The sequence below is a fragment of the Palaemon carinicauda genome, chromosome 5 (assembly GCF_036898095.1).
Source record: "Palaemon carinicauda isolate YSFRI2023 chromosome 5, ASM3689809v2, whole genome shotgun sequence".
Classification (NCBI taxonomy): Eukaryota; Metazoa; Arthropoda; class Malacostraca; order Decapoda; family Palaemonidae; genus Palaemon; species Palaemon carinicauda.
This window is the reverse complement of record NC_090729.1, coordinates 176910283-176930551: the sequence shown is the minus strand read 5'-3', so window position 1 is coordinate 176930551 and position 20269 is coordinate 176910283. Positions and strand designations below refer to the sequence as shown.

Below are 20269 nucleotides of genomic sequence, written 5' to 3'. Positions count from 1 at the left end.
AATTCATAAAAAAGGTAAAACGAGAAAGAGAGAACCATTCATAATTCTCTCTCTCTCTCTCTCTCTCTCTCTCTCTCTCTCTCTCTCTCTCAAACGCGCACACAGAAACAGTCCAGCCAGCGGAAGTGCGTAGAATACTTGACCCTATTCATGAACGTTTTTTTTTTTTTTTTTTTTGCTCTGGTTCCACCCACTCGAAGAGTCTCACCTGGCAGGTTTGATATAAAAAAGCAGACAAGAAACGGAGAGAGAGAGAGAGAGAGAGAGAGAGAGAGAGAGAGAGAGAGGTACCGGTTCACCTAATCCAGAACTTTCTCACAAGGAAATTATAACCCAGTCAGGATTGTGTTCCGGTCGCCTTGTGGTTTTTATCGATACAAGCTAGGAACAAGGCCTAAAGGCGTAAGGGGCCGACTACTAAGAGAGAGAGAGAGAGAGAGAGAGAGAGAGAGAGAGAGAGAGAAGAAATATCGAAAAATCAAGGAGCAAGATTGACAGATGCCTTGAGAATTTGACTGTACAAATATGTACACGAGTAGATGTACAGTCATCAGTGTACCGAAGTATGCAAGTACAGAGGAAATTGCACACAATACGATTCATCACCGGTATTTCGGCTCTGCTTTCACTCCGGAAGAATGTAAGGAATGTCTTGTCAAACAAAATGCCTCGCTATCATTAGGAAGAATCAGTATAATTCCCGTCTTCGTTAGAAAGTACAAAACGGGAAATTGCCGTCAATTACCGATGGATTGTACAGTTGTACAGTGCGAATTGACTGATCGTAAAGTAGCGGGACAGGTAATTGCTAATGCGAGAAAATCAACTTTTTTATTTTACAAGGAAATATTTATTCCTGTTAATTTGTATTTATTTGTTTCCTTGAAGAAATTAAAATTGTCCTGGCTTGCCATAGTTGATTGCTTAGGAATGTATCGTTTCAAAGAAATGAGTCTGTCTGTCTGTCTATATATATATATATATATATGTGTGTGTATATATATATATGTATATATATACAGTATATATATATATATATATATATGTGTGTGTGTGTGTGTGTATGTATTTCAACATATATGTACACATACACCTATATATATATATATATATATAGGTGTGTGTGCGTTTGCGTGCACATACGTGTAGGCTACTGTACAAAAATACCTTAACCAGCGACCCTTTCAAAGCATTCACAATGCTCGTTTCAAAGGAGAGATCCTTCCGTGAAATAACTGTCATAAGAAATATAGAAAAATAAAAAGACAAGATGTCACTGACCTTCTGAACCGACTTTGACAGAGTGAAAGCAGATGCCATTACGCTGTGATCCTATGTGATCCGATCCAATTATAGAAGCCGAAAGATTATGTGAAAAAATGTGTGACACGCCCAACCACGCCGTATCGTCTCACCGCGCATGGGCGCACGCCCTCGGCGCAAGAAAAAGGCACATCAAACTTTTCTTTAAACTTGAAGGTTTAGTAACAGTTCGTTTCCGTATACGATCAAACTTGAATCTGTTTTTGTTGTTGTTGTTAGTTCATATTTTACGCATTATCTTTTATTAAAATTTCTGAAAGTGCATATTTTCTCTGGGGGAAAATATGAATCCTCCAAATTTTCAGCTTTTGCAGGAGGGATTACCCTATTTCTATTAAAAGAAGTCGTAGATAAAACTGCTATAAACTACTGGAGAAAATCAAATGAGAATACAAGCACAGGTCAATGATAAGTTAAACCGTATTTATAACACAAATTATCACTCCAGTTTAGGCAGAATGATAACTCGAGCAGTAATGCCAGAAGTAGATAACCACTAATAAGACAAAGCACCAATTCCCTCGTTTAAAAGAACTGGTGCCAAGTATTGATAATGTAGTGAACAAGTAGAGCTATTGACTGGGATAACGTACTGATTAAATCAACTCATCGTGGAAATTAAGTATTAATACTAATCAGAATAATGACTGAAACACAACAAAAGGGAATCAAAGCTGCAATTTCTCTCTCTCTCTCTCTCTCTCTCTCTCTCTCTCTCTCTCTCTCTGATCATATCAAAATTGGTGTGAACCTTATCAAACGGTAATTGTTTTGGTTTATGAAGGTACATACTCAACGTAATTCGATCTCCAGTCTCTCTCTCTCTCTCTCTCTCTCTCTCTCTCTCTCTCTCAGTAAATTGGTGGGTATATTTAAAAGCAGTAGATTGCCTTCAATCATCATGACGGACCCCAACATGGCCCCCATTTCCCTCATCAGAAGAACACTCAAAAAAAAAAAAAAGAAAAAAAAATAAGACAAAGAAAGGTTTTATATCGAAAAAATGAATGAGGTAACATTTTGCCCCTCTACAGATGGACGGCAATAAATAAATGAATAGTAGATAGTATTAGATAGAACGAAATATAATCACATAAGTAAATATCCATAAATTGAGTTATCGGAATATTTTACCTTAAGTTTTTACAAAGATAATTCATTATAATTCGAAAAAAATATCCATTAAAGAAAAACAATACACTTACCATAAAAAGAAGAGCTAAAGTGACTATGGTCCTCATTGTTGCCGAAGTTATACCTGTAAGGGAAAGATGTGTATTTAGGAAAGGAAAGCTATCTCATAAAATTAGAACAGAGTGCATTTATATATATAATGTATTATATATATTATATATATAATATATGTATGTATGTATGTATGAATGCATGAATGTACAAATAGTTTATATATACGAAATTTACTGACTTACCTTGAGCTTAAACTAATAAATTGTGCTTTCAAAACTTCCGTATGATATTAAATATATATATATATATATATATATATACATATACTGTATACATATGTATATATATATATATATATATATACATATATACATGAAATTACAACTAGGACATATTCACATAGGGAAGATTAACCTAACTAAATTCTATTATTTTCATTCATATACCTTCTTGTAATTCCACGACACAAAAGACGGTTCAAAGTGCATTGATTATTATTTAGATTATAGGCATAAATTTAATATATAGAATCCATTACCATTCCTACAGACGAAGTCATAACTAAACTAAAAAGGCAAGTGTTGTAAAAAATTAAGAGTAACAAATGAATAAGATATAAAGATATGAAAGGGAAGTGCCAAAACAAGTGAAAATAGTCTAATAAATAAAGATAAAAGGTAGAAAAGAGAGTGATGCGTTGTATCGTAGTTACTATTATGTTTTCATTAAACTGAGTATTCCATTTTTCTAAATATGATCTCTGTTGTTGCTATGGTTGATATCTATAACTTGAAGCATCAAAATGGCTCAATAAATTATCTCATTAGCGATTCTCTAATTACGTCAACATTCAAGCAAAACATGTGTTAAACAAAACACGTGTTCAACAAAACACGTGTTGAACAAAACATGTGTTGAACAAAACATCTGTTAAACAAATCATGTGTTAAACAAATCATGTGTTGAACAAAATATGTGTTAAAAAAATCATGTGTTAAACAAATTATGTGTCGTACAAAACATGTGTCAAACAAAGCATGTGTTAAACAAAACATGTGTTGAACAAAACATGTGTTAATCAAAACATGTGTTGAACAAAACATGTGTTAAACAAATCATGTGTCGAACAAAACATGTGTTAAACAAAACATGTATTAAACAAAACATGTGTTCAGCAAAACATGTGTTAAATAAATCATGTGTCGAACAAAACATGTGTCAAACCAAACATGTGTTAAACAAAACATGTGTTGAACAAAACATGTGTTAAACAAAACATGTGTTGAACAAAGCATGTTAAACAAATCATGTGTCGAACAAAACATGTGTTAAACAAAACATGTGTTGAACAAAACATGTGTTAAACAAATCATGTATTGAACAAAACATGCTTTAAACAAAACATATGTTGAACAACAGATGTATTAGTTTCCACCCAGTAGAATCAATGAATCCCAAGTGGATTATAAAACTAAACCTCGAGACACAATCAGGGAACGTGTGTATAATTTACATGGATTTGCGGAGGACTAATGACTTTAGCTGTACTAGTGTATTAATTTTGAATAAAATGGAGTAAAATACGATTAATGAAACGAGTTCAATGACGTAGAAGCGAGAGATAAACAATCTTCAGTGATTTCAGTAGACGACGGAATAAAATTAAGCAAGTGAGGAATATTGTTTATAACACGGTCGACCTTTATAAACAAAAATATTTGAACTGTAACGTGAAAGTCACGATAAAAATAAAGATATATATATATATAAATATATATATATATATATATATATATATACATATACACGTATATATGTATACATGTATATACTGTATACACACATATATATACAAACACAAACACACACACACACATATATATATATATATATATAAACTGCATTTCACTCCGGCTTACATAACTGGTTAAATAACCAGAACATGATAAAAAATCACATTCATAAAATTCCTGCTCATGTAAGTTTACTGAGTTGGAATAAATAATATAAAAAACATAAAAAAACCTGAGAGGTCACACGGCCAAATACCTCAATCTTAAACAGGAAGTCCCCCCCCTCTCTCTCTCTCTCTCTCTCTCTCTCTCTCTCCTCCTGCGACCCGCTTGGATGGCAACTCCTTTCTCCTAATTATGAATGATTAGATGTTAAGATTGAATAATCTCTCTTCATTAATATGATTAAACGTAGATTAATCGTGTTGAGGATGAATGAAAGCTAATGAAAATTAATTTTATAATTATGCGTAAATGATTAAGGTTAGGAAAGTTGAAATCTGATACTATAACAAACTACGTTTCATCCAAGAATCTCTTTTCATAATTTAAATTTCAAAATATGCCTTACAGGAGGGTGCCCCGCCCCCCTCTCTCTCTCTCTCTCTCTCTCTCTCTCTCTCGCTGGCTGTTCTTATTATAAAAATGAATGATCTTTATTGTAAAGCATTAATTAATTTCTATGACTATATATTGTAGGTCTCTCTCTCTCTCTCTCTCTCTCTCTCTCTCTCTCTCTCTCTGCTCTGGTCATATAACTGAATGATTTTCATTGTAAAGCATTAATTTATTTGTATGACTATCTCTCTCTCTCTTCTGATTGTATAACTGAAAGGGTTTCATTGTAAAGTATTATTACATTCGTGGTAAATGTTAAGTTTGTTGAACAGGCTAACACAAGTCTCGTTTCATAGTTTGCATATAACTGATCTATTTTACCGTTGTTCCTGTTCTTATAATATCTTGTATCTTATATTACTTCTCAATTACAGTTTATTCATGATTTCTTTATTTGCCTTCCTCATTGGGCTGCTTTCCCTCTTGGAGCTCTTGGGCTCGGAGCATCCTGCCTTTCTAATTAGGGTTGTAGCATGGATAGTTATAATAATACTTGTAATATTGCAGACGATATATACAAACATAGCATATTTGTAGGTAGAGATAAGTGTTGAATTATGAAATAATATCAAACAATGACTTGCAGAGTAAAAGTAAAAAAAAGAAAGTTAACATTTATGAGCAGTGAATACTTTCCTTTCGGAAGTGTAAGACGGACTAGTGAAATATAATAATGATATATGAATCACCAATTTAACACATGCATTATTTAATTTAACACATGCATTATTTAATAAGATGATTTAATATTCAATACTATATAGAGACATCTTCTCTACTCAGCATCACTATAATGCCATTATTATTATTATTATTATTATTATTAGGAGACCCGAAGGATCACAGAGCTAACAAATCTGCAAGTAAACAAAGCTAACCAAATGAATGAGTAACTAAACACATAAAGAGAAGTATGGAGTAAAAGTGAAATGTATTTTTAAATTCTGAGAAGGTAAAATTTACTTTCAATCGATTGCTCGAAGGAGAGATAACTTTACCTAACTTTTTTTTCTCTTAACAAAGTCACTTCACCTAAGATTGCTTCTTTCAAGTAATTTCTCGAAATAAGCTGCAAATGATTAATAAACTATATTAAAGTTAGATCATGTATGGTGTTACTCAAGCATTAATATATATGTATCTCTATATATATATATATATATATGTATGTATGTTTATATACATACACACACACATATATATATATATATATATGTGTGTGTATATATATAAACATACATATATATATGTATGTATAAATATATATATATATATATATAGATATATATATGCACACATAAACATGCGCATATATATATATATATATCATATATATACATATACACACACATATATATACACACATATATATATATATATAACATATATATATATATATATATGCATACACACACACACACACATATATATATATATATATAGATATACGTGTGTGTGTTTGTTTGTGTACGTAGGTAGATAGATACAGTGATAGACAGACAGATAAGATACCTAAAATCTGCAAATTACACACAGTATTGCAATGCCAGTGTTCACTCAGGTGTATCGATTTTCAGAATTCCAAATGTTTCAGTCTTAAATATTGAAGTTTCGTAGTTATTCAATTATTGATTAGGATACTACCACAATTTTTATTATTACTACTTATAATAATAATAATAATAATAATAATAATAATAATAGTTATAATTACATGTGAATTATATTTCTCTCGTGGTTTTATCCGTATAACAGTATCATGACTTGCAGGTGTAACTATAAAGCAAATCTCATGATAGAGAACTTTCTCCTCGCATTGTCAAGGATGAGAAGGGACAGCTGAGGATGGTCAAAAGTATTAAAAGAAAACACTAGTGGTCTAGATTACAAAAAAAAAAAAAGAAAAAAAGAAAAAAAAATGCAAATCTTACTTTATAGAAAGTCTATCCCTTAAGTTTTTCATTGTGTAACATGGTTATTCTACCTTAAACTAGTGTTCCCGACCAGTCAAAAATGACGTCTAAATATTTAGATAGCTATGCACACACAAATTCCACCCATCCCAACCCCTCACCCCCTTTCCTGACTACAATCGGCTGGTTCGGTAATTTGTGGGAAAGTGTGGTTTCCGGTTGTACCTCTTGGGGTACCCACATCTCACAAGGGTATGACTACTTCCTCTCCCTCTGAGCGTGACAAGAAGTATGTGTATATATATATATATATATATACACATATATATATATATATGTATATATGTACTGTGTATATATACATATATACATACATACATATATATATATATATATATATACTAATTTTTTAAGGTCAATGCTAATGAAGTGAAGTCAGACAACCGTTTAGAAAAATAATTGAACTTCCATCAACTGGCCATCTGTCAATAAGCGTTTTCTGGATAGACATGCTATACTCTTTATTAGTTAACCACAATCATTTGACTTCGTTTAATCTCTCTCTCTCCCCCTCTCTCTCTCTCTCTCTCTCTCTCTCTCTCTCTCTCTCTTTCCAAGGAGGACCCACTTTTGGTCAATTTGAACCACTAAGATCTAGAATAAGTTTCTAAGCATTAATGATGATCTGGTTTTGATGCCTAAATTTCCTTTACTAATTATATCAGTCTGTTGTTGTGTTGGTTTAGAAGAACCGAAAATTACTGCCCCAGTTAGCTGAAGGTTTTATTAAAGGTGGTTACTGGACCTCTAATATCCCGTACCCATTGCCATCGCTTTAAACAGTATGTCTCTGAGAGAGAGAGAGAGAGAGAGAGAGAGAGAGAGAGAGAGAGAGAGAGAATATTGACAGGGTACTATACAAAAGGAAAATTGTTTATATAGAAAAAAAAAGAAGTAAGATTGAACATTATCATTATTATATCTATAATTATAGATTATTAACGGAAACAACAACAGCAAAGATTATATCAATCTAATAAACTTGCATATGCTACCTTAAGATAATTAAGAACACTCTTAGCTCAATATACATATCAAAACGTGTCTACAGATTCATATAATTACCATATCTGAAACCCTAAAATATTGAGAAACAAAGACCAATAATTTCACAAGAAAATTGACAAATAACCCTCCACGTTCAAGTACTGTATTATTAGTATTATTGTTACTAGCCAAGCTACAACTCTAGTTGGAAAAGCAAGATTTTATAAGCCCAAGGGCTCCAACAGGGAAAAATAGCCCAGTGAGGAAAGGAAATAAATAAATTATGAGAATAAATTAACAACATATCATTCTAAAAACAGTACAGCGTCAAAACAGATATATCCTATATAAACTATTAACAACATGAAAAACAGATATGTCATATACAAACAATAAAAAGACTCATGTCAGCCTGGTCAACATAAAAACATTTGCTGTACTATCGTCTCCAACCATGTACGGGATAGAGACAACCAAACTACATCATACTGGAAAATGTGTATAGTTGAATATAACTGTACATAGTTAATACAGTTGAATATAATTAACAGCCATAGAATAAGGTTGCTCCATAAACTATACGCAACCACTCGACCCTCACTGATTAAATAGTGCTAAGGGCTAAGTTACGCAAGAGGAAAGAAACTGAAAAGAAAAATAGTGCATCTGCTAATAGGACTCTCTCTTTTTATTATTATTATTATTAAATGCTAAGCTACAACCCTAGTTGGAAAAGCAGGATGCTATAAGCCCAGGGGCTCCAACAGGGAAAATAGCCCAGTGAGGAAAGGAAACAAGGAAAAATAAAATATTTAGGGGTATTACTGTGGGAGAAGGGGTATGTATTTATCATTATTATTATTATTATTATTATTATCATTATCTAAGCTACAACCCTAGTTTGAAAACCAGGATACTATAAGCCCAAGGGCTCCAACAAAGAAAAATAGCCCATGGAGGAAAGAAAATAAGGAAATAAAACTACGAGAGAGGTCATGAACAATTAAAATAACGCATTTTAACAAAAATAACAACATAAAAGAGATCTTTCATAAACAAACTATAAAAAGAGACTTATGCCATCCTGTTAACGTATATGTAGTGATAATAGTAGTAGTATGATGAGAAATGTGTCTCTGTCACGGCTCCGACCTAATAAAAGACATAGAAGTGGCCGTAGATATAATTTTAGTAGCGTAAGAATGGCTATATAGAGCCTTCGGTATTACAGGTATCACAAATGGGTGTTGGATCAGCAGCAATGGCATTAAACGATGTATGATTGAATCTTTATTATTATTATTATCATTATTATTATTACTTGCTCAGCTACAAACCTAGTTGGAAAAGCAGGATGCTATAAGCCCAAGGGCCCCAACAGAGAAAATAGCCCAGTTAGAAAAGGAAATAAGGAAAAACTACAAGTTTAAGAACAATAACATTAAAATAAATCTTTCATACACATACTATGAAAGTTTGAAAATAACAAGAGAATAAAAACTTCAAAATAACAAGAAGAAGAGAAACAAGATAGAAAAGTGTGCCCGAGTGTACCCTCAAGCTAGAGATCTCTAACCCAAGACAATGAAAGACCATGGTACAGAGGCTATGGCACTACCCATGACTAGAGAACAAAGGTTTGGTTTTGGAGTGTCCTTCTACTAGAAGAGCTGCTTGCCATGGCTAAAGCGTCTTCTACCCTTACCAAGAGAAATGTAGCCACTGACAATTACAGTGCAGTAGTTAACCTCTTGAGACAAGAAGAATTGTTTAGTAATTTCAGTGTTGTAAAGTGTATGAGGAAAGAGGAGAATGTGTTAAGAATAGGCCAGGCTCTTCTGCGTATGTGTAGACACTGGATAACAGAACGCTTTCTAAATTGAGTATAGGATTTCAATGAGTAGTTTTTTGTCTGATAAAGAAATGAATGAAAATTCTCGGGATTTAATGTGAAAAAATCATTCGAATGGTAATTAAATGCAGAAGTTAACCCCTGGATAACACCTCCTAAATTGAGTATATGATTCAAATAAGTAACCTTTTAACAGATAAAGATATGAATGAAGATACTACTGATTTAAAAACATTAAAATCTGACTAGTTTTGCAAATCATTCGAATGGCAATTAAATGACTAACGTGAATATAAGCAATTGCTTTCAAAAGAATAAATAAAAAATCATTGCTTGGAGTACAAAATAGCAAATAAAAACAATTAACGTGTTTAAACTCGTATGTAGGTTACCGTTCGTTCAATGAAAGCTCAAAACGAGAGAAATGTTGTAATTTTCGAGAAACTGAACATGATGGCTTTAACAAATTGCCAGTGAGGGAAACAACAACAGAGTGAATTGGTCAGGTGACGCTATTCTATTTGCACCTGTGTTTTCTTTCTTTCTTTCATTATCTTAAGTTTCCTCATATATAGATAAATATAATTTTTAAGCATTGATGATGATGATAATAATAATAATAATAATAATACCCACCATAATAATGATAAAAATAATAATAATAATAATAATAGAAATAATAATAATAATAATAATTATCATTATTATTACTATTATCATTATTATAAGTTATCATGCTATCAGCAAAAATGACCCTTCTTTGTCACTTGCTTATTATGTCATTATGAATTACCATCGTTATGTTAATGTTAACTAAACTGTGTGCGTATGTGTGTGCGTGTATATATATATATATATATATATAAACATGAACATATATATTTTTACTTTACACACACAAATATGAATATATATATATATATATATATATGTATATATATATGTATGTATACAGTATATATATATATATATATATACTGTATACATACATATATATATATATATATATATGAATTTACAGTAATGCATATGAATAAATATATACATAAATTTGTGTATATATCCATATATGAATAATATATATATATATATATATATATACTGTATACATACATACATATATATATATATATATATGAATTTACAGTAATGCATATGAATAAATATATACATAAATTTGTGTATATATCCATATATGAATAATATATATATATATATATATATATACTGTATACATACATACATATATATATATATATATATGAATTTACAGTAATGCATATGAATAAATATATACATAAATTTGTGTATATATCCATATATGAATAATATATATATATATATATATATATACTGTATACATACATACATATATATATATATATATATATATGAATTTACAGTAATGCATATGAATAAATATATACATAAATTTGTGTATATATCCATATATGAATATATATATATATATATATATATGTATATACTGTATACATATACATATATATATATATATATATATGAATTTACAGTAATGCATATGAATAAATATATACATAAATTTGTGTATATATCCATATATGAATAGATATATATATATATATATATATATGTATATATACATATACATATATATACATATTTATATATATATATATATATGTATATATACATATATATACATATATATATATATATATATATAGATGGAAATATATATATATATATATACATATATTATATATATAAATATAAGCACATATATATATAAATATACACACACACACACATATATATATATATATATATATTATATATATAAATATACACACATATATATATTCATATATATATATATATATATATATTACAGTGAATCAAATAAATTTAACAATATCATGCACATACAACTGTTGTACCACAATCCCACGACTACTTTCAACTGGCAAATCTATGGAACTCTTCAAGAGCAAATACCAACTAAGAATCACTAACCGGGCTATAATTTTAGCACATCCAACCACTAAGCGATGAGGGAACAAACTGCCAGACCTGGTGGCTACCGGCGGCTCCTTGGCTGGATGGAACACCAGCAGGGATTGTGCAGAGCAACGGCGCATGCGCGGTAGAACCAAGGCCGCAAAAGAAAGCAAGGTATATGGGTGCTCTTTTATATTTCCTCATTTCTGTGATTACTGGTCTGTTTACAGAGCGTCACATCATTTCGAATAACGAATGCAGCAGACTGCATCAATTAAGTGAAGTCAAGAAGTACATAATCATTACCTTTGTACTGTTGTTAATAATAATAATTTTTTTTTTTACTTCGGGTCATGTTTAATGCGAACATATATCTGGCATGGAGGATCCACCCAGCTTTCTCTTAGGGCCACTCCTGGAAAGTTGGAGGAATGTCGGGGGTTGCTAGCTGTTGCCGAGGAAGGGAGATTTGGTGTCAAAAAAGGGGAATAAAGATAATACTTTATATATATACTGTATATATATACACACATATATATACAATATATATATATATATATATATTATATATATATATTGTATATATATATATTATATATATATATAAATTTATATACATATATATATATATATATATATATGTATATGAACCAAACAGGAATAAAACCAGAGTAAATGAAGAAGATAATAATAATAATAATAATCATAATAATAATAATAATAATAATAATAATAATAATAATAATAATAATAATAAGGTGGCACTCAGGAGTTGAAAATAAGAGTAGAGAAAATATAGAAAAGTACCTTGACCTACGAATTTAATTGAGAAGGCTATAGAATATGCAAGTAGACATGGTACCATTATTCATGGGAGCACTGGGACCAGACATAAGTCATTGAAAAGGAATCTTGAGAAGGTAGGAGCCGATATAGCCCCAGGACTTGTGCAGAGGAGCTTGTTACTTGAAACAGCACATATAATTAGGAAAGTGATGGATTCCTAAGGAAGCTGGATGAAACCCGGAACCCAGACTATAAACCACCAGTCTCTGGAGACTGTGATTGAAAAAAGAAAATGAAAATAATAATAATAATAATAATAATAATAATAATAATGATGATGATGATGATGATGATGATAAGCTGGATGTAACCCGGGACCCCATTATTATTATTATTATTATTATTATCATTATTATATAGACCTATATGTAAAATCAGCGATTAAAACGACATTAATAACTCTAATTTTACTGTACTGCATCCCTACAAAAATAGTATATAAAAGCACAGACAACGCAAAGAATAAGACAAAAAAAAAAAAGACAAAAAAAAACTACCTGTTCACCTTTCGTCACAAAGCATAATATAAAGTAAGTTTACAAGTGAAAGGTGATCAGTCTTCAAAATAATTTTTTTTAATGGAAGTATTAAAGATTTTTTGTTTTTTTGGACAACTACGAAAAACGGCATTTTGAGTGTAACAGAATGGGATATCAAATAAAAAAAGGAGCCTGGTTATATATATATATATATATAAATATATATATATATATATATATATATACTGTATATATGTATATATACAAAACCTGTATATATATATATATATATACATATGTATATATATATATATACATATATATACATATATATATATATATATATATATGGTCATGCTCACCGGCAGGGCTTGGTCTCTCCCCGTTCCTCGGGTATGGAGAGAGGAAATACACATACCCTGCTGAGAGAGGTTGTAGTTAGGATATGGGAAAGGGGTGGGAGGGATTGAATTTGTGTGTGTGCGTGTGTGCATAACTATTGAAATATTTAGCTGTCATTTTTGACGGGACACGTACAGTAGTCTCTACAAATTTATTCAAATTTCCCGTGAAGCTAATTTAACCTTGTTTATTTTAAGTGTTGTCACCGTCCTGATTATCATAAAAACCAACAAAAGTTAAATTTATATTCCAGATATATTTCCAGACACTAAAATATTCAAGTACATTTTGAATATTGGTCTTCTATCATTCTTCCATTTTGCGACTTTTAAATATCTTTTTATTGTCATATTTACTTTCGATTTGAATTGCGTCAAGCATAAAAATATCAGAACATTTACATTATTGGCTATTCTTAAATATACTCTCTCTCTCTCTCTCTCTCTCTCTCTCTCTCTCTCTCTCTCTGTATATATATATATATATATATATCATTCCTCTATCTTCTCTTTAATATAAAGAATACATATAAACATATTAATAAAATAAATCGACTTCTACCTAACCTCAATACTTTTCTTATAACCCAATTTATTCTAATTTTCATCAAATTTGCGCTGGTAATAATAACTCAAATTTTTATAGCCCGTCGTTATCATAATTACAGGTATCAAACATTTTCTTTTCACGCAAAACAACATTGATAAATATTTTTTTCTGGAAAATGTTACTTGTTGTTGGAAATAATTAACGAAAAAAAATATATATGAATGGAACTTAATATTTCATCCTAATAGCCGAAAAAAAAGAGCGAAACCATTGGAATAAAACAGAAAAAAGTAAGAAAAAAATAAAATGTTATTCATTATGAGACCTTTTAGAAATAAGATTTTAGAAAAGGGTTCCCGGCTGATGACGTCAGAGTAATAACAAAACGACCCACTAGTAGCGGGCAATATAAATAAATTACACAACGTTATAAAACACTTTCACTCGTATGTCATTAGCCACAGAATAACAGGACCCACACCCCTTCTCCCTCCCGAAATTTCTAACCCCCCCACGCCCCCTTTCGTCATTCTGTCTCGCAAATAACATTCACAGAGAAAGAGAAGAGAGAAAAAGTCCAGAAGTCAACAGAGTCCCTCTCTGGATTTGCTTAGTCATGGAAACAGCTGGATGGCTGGAATCGTTGGCTATAGATTTATCTTGTTATTATTCTTCGCTAGGAATAAATAACGTTTAAATAACGCTGTTTGACATCATAATCCGTTGGTTGATTATGATGTATTTGTGGTAAGATTACTCCCAATGCTTTTTCTTGGGGAATGATTAATCTATTTGGTTTCTTACTCTGCTTTTAAGAAACGTTATGTTATGATGCATGTCAATTTTAGAGGCTTCTTGGTGAAGTATTGTTTTGTTTATTTGTGTTGTCTGTGACTGGTGTTTAGTTAACGAACATTTGTATTTTTGTTATTTGCTATATATATATATTATACTCGTATGATAAAAATACACACATACAGTTGTATGTATATATATATATATATATATATATATACACACATACATATATACACACAGTATATGTACTGTACGTGTGTGTTTGTGTATGCAAGGTGTAGTATGAGATCAGAGGTTACTTAACAGGTCATCAAATTGAATGAATTTTTTTCTTGTGAATATTTTCAGTAACAGAGTTTGATGCCTTCTTATTTACTTAATTTATTAATTGGTTAATAATTAAGGGAAGCTTTAATATACAGTAGAGAAATAATGATTCAGTACGTAACAATAATAAGTAGTCTCACAGGACTATGAGAAATCAACTGGATATGGTGACACACTAATTCAAAAGGATGGAAACCATTTAAAGAGCTGAATTAAAAAGGAACTTCTCCTATCTAGTCATCTAGTCACAATAGGACTTGGTGCAGAGCCTGAGAAGGGCAAAATTATAAACAATCAGTCCTACAGAAGAATGCAAAAGGTTTAAAGGTCACAAAAGAATGAGAGATACAAGGAATAGTGACAATGCCCAAGCAGGACAATGCCATAGAGAATGACCATATATCCATATGATCAGCTCCAAAGACCCCTCACACCCAAGCTAGGACCAGCTATGGCCAGGCAATGACTGCTGATGACTCAGCTGATGACTATACTTTCCCCCCAAAACATCCCATCTTTAGCTCACAAGGAGGGTGAGGTTGCAGACACTACAAGAAACTATCGAGCTTGAGCCGTCTCGAACCCCAGCCCAGCGGATTACCAGGAAAGGGACGTTTCTAATAGGCTACCAAAAACACAGAACATTATTCTTTGAAAGATCTTGCTGACAAGAATCAATAAAATGGCTCAGAAAAAATAGGTAACTTAATTATGGCAGGTTTTTTTTTTTTTTGTATTTTAATTTTGTATTCTCGGATGAAAACTGCAAATACATAACTTTTGTATGTCTTGTGGCAACAATCTGGAAAGGCAAAGATAAATGTCAAGTCCTAAACTGACTCTCTCTCTCTCTCTCTCTCTCTCTCTCTCTCTCTCAAGGCAAAGAAAAATAACTCTCTCTCTCTCTCTCATCTCTCTCTCTCTCTCTCTCTCTCTCTCTCTAAAAAGGGCATTAACCTGCGATGAGTGATATCATAATACATTTCAAAGAATAATAAAAGATCTTATCAAAACGTTCCGTTTGACAGTTAAATATAAAGAATCTCGCCGCTAACATACATGACGGTGGAACATATCAGTGCATGTCTATTTAAATCTATTTAAAACACACGCATCTTAATTTAGGCTATTCATAACCGTAACAAATTAATTGTAACAGCGTAAAATTCTGTCAAAATTAAGGAACAACGTCTATTCCATTCTGCACTTAATATCAGGTATGCAATTAATTCTAACAGTCATGTCTTCTCCATCATAAGACCCAACTGGCGTAGTATTCTAGAAGTTTTATGCAGCTATGGCCAGATTACGCAATGATCTTCCTAATCAGCTAATTAAATAGTGGGAACTTCAGAAGTTGAAAATTTCAGTGATTGTTTTCATGATGAATAGGCGGACACAGGCCTCTCTTCATGGCTTATATAAAATTTATCTTTTTTTAACGTTGTTAGTGATCTTCAAAATGTTTCATAATAATTATCCATTACTTCTCATGGTGTTTATTTATATCCTTTCTTCACTGTTTATTTTTTTCTGTTGAACCCCTTGGGCTTGTAGTATCCTTGTTTCCAACTAGGGTTCTCGCTTAGCTAATAATAATAATAATAATAATAATAATAATAATAATAATAATAATAATAAGAAGAAGAAGAAGAAGAAGAAGAAAAATACAATTCTACCTTGGCTTAGATCTAACAGCCTTGCATCGTAATTCGTCGACCAAGCAGCAGTTAAAAAAAAGAAAAGAAATTTCAAGTTTTAAAAACAGATAGAAAATAATCACTAAACGAGGAAGTCGACCTCTTAGCCCAGCCTCAGTTACAGTGGTTTAGCGAATGGCGTCTTTTAGAATTGTCTATGTGTAGACTTTCTAAGAAAACCAACAGATCACAGCTGCACTCATGAGAACTTCGCTCATATATGATGCTTAATGATGTCACAGAAACCTGTGGTTTCTTCAAGAATAACATTTCGTAATCTGCTTGACAAGATTTTATCTCTGAGAGAGAGAGAGAGAGAGAGAGAGAGAGAGAGAGAGAGGGGTGGGGTGGCGGCTTGAATAATAAATCTTATGGAATCACAAATCCAGTAAAAAAATTCCAGATTATTATTATCATTAATTGCTAAACTACAACCCTGGTTGGAAAAGCAAAATTCTATAAGCCAAGGGGCTCCAACAGGGAAAATAGCCCAGTGAGGAAAGGAAACAAGGATAAATAGATCTTATAAAACCCTAAAATCAATGTAACTTCAAGATCCTATTTTAGGATGTATTTTCTACAATTTTGGAAATAATTTTTCGCCTTAATGTTTAATTTTCAATTTAATACCTTACCTGACAGGATCTAAACATTTCATTATAATTTGTTACTTTCAAAATTTCCCAATGAATTTATTTTTTCCTGGCATTTGTAATCCACATTAAACTTTTGATGATGATAATTTCGACAACTGTAACCTGTTCATATTGTTTTACCTCTTATTATTTTCTTAACTAGAGCTCTTTAACACGTGAACATCACATATTGTGTAATTTTAGCTAGTTTTTACCTGCTTAATGACCCACCACATTTCTGGTTTATTTGCCAGTGTTACCTATACTCATTTTTTTTATGAGGCGCATTTGCACTGACTCGCAGGGGTATCCTTTTAGCTCGGAAAAGTTTCCTGCTAGCTGATTGGTTGGACAAAATAATTCTAGCCAATCATCTAGTAGGAAACTTTACCGAACTAAAAGGGCACCCTCTGCGAGGCAGTGCAAATGCGCCTCAATAAAAAAAAAAATTCTATAGTCAAGATGTCTTGCCATCAGATGTGTTTATGATTTCATTGTTAATGAATACCTTATATTGTGAATAATATTTTTCACTGGCCAATGGTATTTCGTCTGGACCTTTTAACATTAGGTCTATTGATATTGCAAATAAGAAAATATATCTGATGAGTTTTTAAAATGGAAAAGGTTATTTACCTAATGGCTTGGGATAGTCAGTGCATAATATCAATATTGTAAAAGAAAATACTGATGTTAATAATATACGCAGTACAGTACACAGTGCATCTCGTTTTTTAATCAATCTACTCAAACCTTGTTCAAAACTGTTCAAGATTTCTATTGAAAATATGACTTCCTTGAAAAACGAAAATATATAATTTTACTCACGAATTAATAAAATATATGCTAAAAATAACGTATGCAAAGTAAGATAGAAGACTGATTTTATTTAATATATTCAAACCTTATTTATAATTGCTTGTGATTTCTATTGAAAATATGACTTTTATAAACACGAAGAGATATTGTACTGAAGAATAACACACATATATATATATATATATATATACACATATATATATATTATATATATATATATTTATATATATACATATATATATGTATATATATAAATATATATATAAATATATATATGTATATATATATATGTATATATATATGTATGTATATATACATATGTATATATATATATATATATATATATATGATGAAAATAGGGTCATTCCTCTTGAAAATGGGTTAGAGATTATACTCATAATCTTTTCACGCCCAAAACGTATATATAATTGAAAAGTATTAAGTTTAACTTCAAAATATAATAGTGATATGATGAACTATATCTTACAGGACTAATTGTAATAATAAAGCAATTTATTTATCATTCAAATATATAACAAAACTTCAAGATTGTCACACGTAAGTATGCGTAAGGATAATTATTATTCACAATTACTTCCACTTCCTTGTAGTTAATATTTCGCGGCAATGTTGTCATATTATCATATAAAAAAAATCTACAATATGAAATAGAATCTTGAGAAATATATGTTGGATCTCCATTTTATTCATAAACAAAATATTTCGTGCATTCAATCATTTCAAAATTTCAATTAAATTTGTTATAACGCAAATCGAAATCTTTCTAACTTTCCCACCAGAGATTTCACCTTTCAATTCGTACCTGAAATTCCAGTTTCAATCCTGCTAGACGTTGTCCCCTTGGGAAATAAGGTGACTCACAAAGTGCTTTTGGCCAATATACACCTAGCAGTGAAAGTACAAAGTTTTGTTTTGTTAATAACACAGAAGGTAACACGACAGTCTATCAGATTCATATGACAAACTGGTTTCACTGCTTTGCAGGTGATTGGGGTCGTATGAAGAAGCATGTAATTAGATATGAGAGAGAGAGAGAGAGAGAGAGAGAGAGAGAGAGAGAGAGAGAGCTATTGCCAGGTATTTTGAAGACTGTTAGGTAAGCATGTAAGAGAAGGGGTTGAAAACAACAAGATGAAATTATACCGAAAAACTGCAACACATATACGTAACCATACAAAAAGACACGCATATACAATATATCATCATCATCATCTCCTACTCCTACGCCTATTGCCGCAAAGGGCCTCAATAGATAACTCATTTGGTAGAGTTCTCGCTGGCATGGTTTCGGCTGAATAGGCAGGGATTCGTATCTCAGCCTAGCCAGAAGCTATTACCATAAATAAATTCGAGTGGATATATATTCCCAGGGTAGAATTTAGCATTAAATGCCATTGTGGTTGATATTTACACAAATATATATATATAATATATATATATATATATAAATATATTCGTGTATATACAGTATGTGTCTATGACAGTCATTACGTAAAATTATACATATAAACCAATAATGAATTCCATTTGTTACATTTTCGTGTTTATGCATCGTATACAGAAAGTATTTCAAATGCACCCGGCACATTGCAAAATAAATATATGCATAGCAAACACGTAAAATCATTCCATAAGAGTCTCACCCCCTTAACCCCACCTGCATTTTCCAAGGCTAAATCTCCAATCTTATATAGGCCAGATATAAAAAGAAATTGTAAACATTAAATTGATTTGTTTGGCATTCATAATCACCAACTGAGCACCTCGTTCCAGCGCATGTATGCCAGCATGAATACTTCTGGTAATAAATATATTTCAAATGGAGTTGTTGTTGTACTAAATTTGTATTCGTAAGATGATTTTGTGGGTTTGCATATTTTTTTTTTTTCACGATAATATACATAAGCTTCATCAATAAAAAAAACCCACCTGGTCTTTTGTCTTGTGAGGGAGAAAGAGAGATAGAAAGACGCTCTCTC

The 20269-nt window shown here is 31.1% G+C and overlaps 1 pseudogene; it reads right to left on the bottom strand.

Moving 5' to 3' along the window:
• Nucleotides 1-20269, bottom strand: part of LOC137641625 (uncharacterized) — a 111468-nt pseudogene that overhangs the window by 20447 nt on the left and 70752 nt on the right.